Raw genomic sequence first — 5,329 nt, forward strand, 5'->3', positions numbered from 1 at the left:
GCCCGCGTGAGGAAGAGAGAGGGACTAGGATGAGTTCAGAGGCTACGAGGTGAAACTGCCGGGCACACATTGAAAGCAGGCCAGGAGACGCCAGAGCACCCGGTTCCCCATGTCTCAATGTCAAAACGCCAGGCCAGGTGTCACCTAACCCCAGCCACCGGATACTTGGCGAGGGGATCCAGCTCTGACTCACAGAAGGATCTGGTTCCAGGGAATGTTGTCATCAAGGGCAAATCATGTGACACCTGGTGAGAGAGCAGCCGGCTGGTGGGAAGCCGCGGAAAACTGAAGCTGGTCTTGGGGCTTCACGGAGGTTTTTCTGTTAACCAGAGGTGAGCTCAGGTGAGGCTTATGGGAAGGTGCAGAGCAGACTGCCGGGCTGGGGGGCAGTCACCTGCAGGGCAGGACGCAGTGCCTGTGAAAAGTGCGCGTGCTCTTCTGTTTTAAAGTCCAGGCCCTGGGACCATGGCATGGAAGGCCTCCTGTGGACACTTGGCCCGGGGTGGCTACAGGCTGGCGCTGGTGAGGACGTAAGCTGACAAGTACAAGCCTTGTTTTGTTCTCTGTGGAAACAATGGAACGTCAAGGATAAGGGAAAATGTTCAAATTTTTCAAATTCCCTAACATCCCACCACCCTAAGTGAACTCCTTTTATTTGGGCATATTTTCTTCCTGACTTCCTTCACATACATATATATTTTTCTCATTTTGAATGAAAACATACTAAAATGTAGCATTTTGCCTTTTTAAACCATATGATAGAAAATGTATTTTCCACATCTCTGCATGCTTGTAACGTGTAGTTGTAATGCCTCAGGTTTTGCATAGTTGACCACTGTTCCTGCTGTTGGCTAGCTTCACATTGTCGGATACTTCTGACTTATGACCAGAAAGTAATTACTCCAATGAGCATCTTCAATATATACAATTTGTCCTCTTGTAAAATTACTCCCTAAAAGTACACAGGATGGAAGTTACCAGACCAAAGATATGAACAATTTGGAACAGGTTGCCACCTCGCTTTCTGGCGGGTTGTAATAGTATTCTGTGCTGTGAGTTGCTGAAAGGAATGAATCTGAGGAGGGTGAAGCCACAAAGTTGGGAAGCCAGTACCTGTTTCAGCTTGGCTGCGAAACCCAAGTGTCATGGACTGGGTGGCTTAAACACAGAAACATATCTCTCCCAGTTCTAGAGGTTGCGTGTCCAAGATCAGAGTATTGATTAGCATAGTTGGGTTGTGATGAGAGCTCTCTTCCTGGCTCATAGATGGTCACCTTCTCACTATGTTCTCACATGGCACAGGGAGAGAGAGAAAAAGAGAGAGAGGGAGAGGGAAAGAGAGAGAGGGAGAGGGAAAGAGAGAGAGCACCCTCTTCTTATGAGGACACCAATCCTATCAGATTAGGACCCCATCCTTATGATCGAATTTAACCTTAACTACGTCCTAAAATCCCCATCTCTGAACACAGTCACACTGGGGGTTAGGGCTTCAACATAAGAATTCGAGGGGACACATCTCAGTCCATAGCAGCAGCCTTGCCCAGTAGGGAAGCTCCTGGACCATCAGAGCCCAAGGACCATACCAGCCACTTCTCTAGAAGAAAGCCAGCATGGTGTGTGGGAAGCCAACATGAGCTGTACACGTTTAACAGAGTTTGGGGGAAAGTCAACAGAACAGAGGGTTAGGAGAGGCTAGATTTCCAAAGTGAGGCCTGGAAACATCCCAGCCTGCTCTGTGGGTCATCGGTGACCGCCACTGAATATGAGCTCAGCTGAAGCGAATTGGGAACAAGGCTCTTCCATTCTAGACCTACACCTGCCACTCAACAATCCCTCTCAGGTTCTCCCACCTCCAACCTTAGGTTGACTAATGCCACCACCAGGAGGACCTTCCCAGCTTCCTTGGGACCCTGGGGTGGCATCATGAAGGCAGGTTTGTTTAGTTAGGGAATCTCTAAGAGCATTTTTGGCCCCCTGACATCTCCAGCACCTTGGCAACAGGTGATGCAAGAGCTCAGGCTGAGCTCAAAGAAGCCAGCTTCACCACATTAGTTCACATGGCATCACTTTCCCCAGAACCACCCAGTTAGGTCCCCATTGCCCATCCATCACCATGATAAAACACCCCACACAAACAGGGGCTGATCCTTCTGAAGCAAGATGGAGAAGTGTGCCTGCAAAGGTGCCCCTTGCCGCATCTGTCCTCTGCTGGGCCTTCGATATATCCTGGCCAGGCAGCGCTGGACAGCCCCATGCAGCCATAGGGATTCTTCTTGAGATGATACTTGGTGCCCCAGAGACCAGAACTTGTAGGGGAGGCTGCTCCAGCAAGCATGGCAAGACTAGGAACCCACTCGTACCCCACCTGCACACCTGTACCTGTGGGAGAATCCTTGAGCTTTGCTGCTTACCACCCCCCTGTCCCCCAATCTCAGCATCTTCCATACCCCCGCCTCCCAAAATCTGTATCTAGAGTTTTGTGCTAATGTAGATTTTACTGATTTTTCCATGGGAAAAAAAAAAGTCATATAGTTTTTTAAAACCACTTCATGTACTAAAATTTAATGAGATGTTCCCATTAAATTTTGATTTAAATCATGTTGATTTTTCTCTCTAGGTTTTAGGTCTGACTACTTATCATGGGATCTCTTACTCTTCCCTTCTCTTCCCACAGAGCCTTGAAGCGATTCTTCTATAAATATTTACTTCCTCTCTTCAAAACAAACAAATGGCCCTGCTATTTGCCAACACTTGACCAGCTTCAGCTTCTTGAGCCTGTTCCTGGAGCTTCAGCTCATCTTGCCCATGAAGGTCAAGGTCAAAGGGAAGTTCAGGTGCTACAGGGCAATAAACTCATGAAGCAACGGGGAAAGGAAACCGGAAATCTGGCCCAGACCTTCGGGCTGAAGACACCGAAGCCGATGCAAAGTGTTAACTTAGCTCAAGTCCACTGGAGCACACACTTGAAATGAGTTAATTAGTGATGAGAAAGTATTTACTTACCCTCCGCCCACCCTGATGGCTCTGAGAAGGAAGTGGCTTTCCTGTTTCATTAACCAAAGTCCCAAATCTCTAGTGCACTGCCTTGCATAGAGCAGGTGCTCAATAAACATTTGTTGACTAGGTAATGGGTTCTATTATTATGCTAAACCTGACATAGCCTATGAATGTATATGTCTTGAAAAATAAAATGATTGCAGAGGGCATATTTAACCTAAACTCAGATGTACATTGAGCTTGAGAACAAATGTAAAAGGGCATTAAACATTGTAATTGCATGTGTGTAAATTAAATTAGTAACTGATGTGACTAATAAGATTGTGGGTGGGGTCAATATCTGGAAACATAATCATAACACTGTATCAATAGGCATTTTAGTGGCTCATTTTTACAGATGAGCAAACCAAGACCTGAAGAGTTTGTCCTACAGCTACCTCAGCCATTGACCTTTGGGTGACTCCAGGCAAGCTTTGAGCCTCTGTTATCTGATCCATGAGGAAGGGCCATCTGGAGGTGCTGGGCGCAGGTCTGGCGTGCTGGCGTCACAAGCACAAGACCGGTTGGGCCGATCATCGCTTCCAGAATTGCGGCTTGGCCAAGAGCAAGCCAGGCCATGGTCCAGTCTGCTGGCAAGCGGAGGCGGATGACCTGCTCAGGGCGGGAGTTGCTGCCAGAAGACGGGGACCACTTCATGTTCTGCTCCAGGTCTGGGGGAGAAAAATAGGCTAGAGCATCCACTTCACCCCACCGAGGCCATTTTACCCTGGGAGTGACAAGGCAGGGCCAGATAATGGCACAACCCTTGGAGTCCCAGAGCAATGCCGTTTCAGGGAAAGAAATGGGGATTGCACTCATTTCTAAGGAACGTCTAGAAACTGCCTTGGTTTTCATAAACTGTTTTAGACCATAGCCCTGCTTCGGTTGTCAATAAAAGAGCAAGGTCGGGGCAGGAAAAGTGCCCTTCAGTTACACAGGAAGCAGTGCAATAACCACACACGTGGACCTGAACATGTTTTGTGATGGGCTTGTCTTCTATATCAGAGAAGTGTGTCCGGGATCACGCTGATGAAATATGCTATTGTGTTTTTAAAGTTAGGATGTGCTTAGGATGGAAAGCACGCCTGCTTACACTGGGGAAATAGAAAATTGGGCTTTAAATTCTGGGTGTGTCACTTCTGGCAGTAGCCTTGGGCGAATCACCGCCTCCCAAACCTGCCGAGCAAGGTCTCCAAGGTTAAATGAGATAAGGTCAAAAGGTGCCTAGCCAAGTATTTGGCAGCGATTTGATAAATATTTAAACTGAATCTATATTTGGAAACCAAGCGACAACTGAAGAACAGAACAGCAGTTTTGGGTTGCTGTCATTTTGTGTACATTGAGAGGGAACATCAAAAGCAACAGTTTCCCAAAGGTAGTAAATTATGAAATTTAACAAAACTCCCAAAGATATTGTAGCAGATCATCTATAAAACAAACAAAAAAGCTCGAGTGTATAGACGCTTTCAAAAATATATGCCAAATGTGATGAGAGAAAATAAAGTGGGTAAACATTACAGAAGCCCTCCTTCCGACTGCCTCCATCAATCCATTCAAAATCATTACTTGGTTTTCACATGATGTGGGAGACAATTACATAATTTCAAAAGTGTCTGTAAACTCCTCATTTGCATCTTATTTCTCAATGCCTAATTTGTTCATCAGCCAGAGCTATGTGTATAAAACCAGCTTTTTCATCAGCTTACAGAATGTGTATAAGCAAATCAATCTTCCATTTTATGAGAGAAGAATTCATACACTCGGTATTATCATGCATTTTTCACTTGATACACAGAGGAAATGATTTACATGATCATGTTAGCGTGTGTCTGTATAAAACTTGGTGTGTGGATTACCAATGCATTTTCGCACCCCTAGAAGCTGACATGAAGGTGGACTAGTGCCTTCATGGCACGCGGAAGATGACTTGAGGAGATTCCTAGAAGCATAAGGCATCTCTGCCTTTTACCTTCACTTGGAAAAAATGAACAATAACAGCAACAGTTGCTGTGTGGCTATTCCTATCAGGCAAGGGTGGGGCTGTGGCCACTAAGCGGTGGAATTTCTGCACTGGGGTGGCCACCACCCCTGCTCTGGGCTCCCTGACACCCCCAACCTGGTAGGTCTGTGACCATATTGAGCCCCACCCCTTTGTGGGTCCAGGACTTGGGAGCTTTCACAGACTCAGTTCTGTTCCTGGGTCTCTTTCTACCAAACACTGCCAGTCGGGAAAGTGACTTCACCTGTGGGGCTCCGTTTTCTCTGTGGTGCGTGAAAGGACGCCAAGGTCCCT

At 46.8% G+C, this 5,329-nt stretch overlaps 1 long non-coding RNA gene across 1 annotated transcript; it reads left to right on the top strand.

The window, feature by feature from the left end:
• Nucleotides 1–243: 243 nt before the first annotated feature.
• On the top strand, nt 244–3,311 carry LOC308248619. Its single transcript, XR_013960629.1, has 3 exons — nt 244–342; nt 450–530; nt 2,675–3,311. It is a non-coding gene; the product is annotated as an uncharacterized lncRNA (long non-coding RNA).
• Nucleotides 3,312–5,329: the final 2,018 nt, after the last annotated feature.

Source organism: Plecotus auritus (assembly GCF_963455305.1).
Source record: "Plecotus auritus genome assembly, chromosome: 5".
Taxonomy (NCBI): domain Eukaryota; kingdom Metazoa; phylum Chordata; class Mammalia; order Chiroptera; family Vespertilionidae; genus Plecotus; species Plecotus auritus.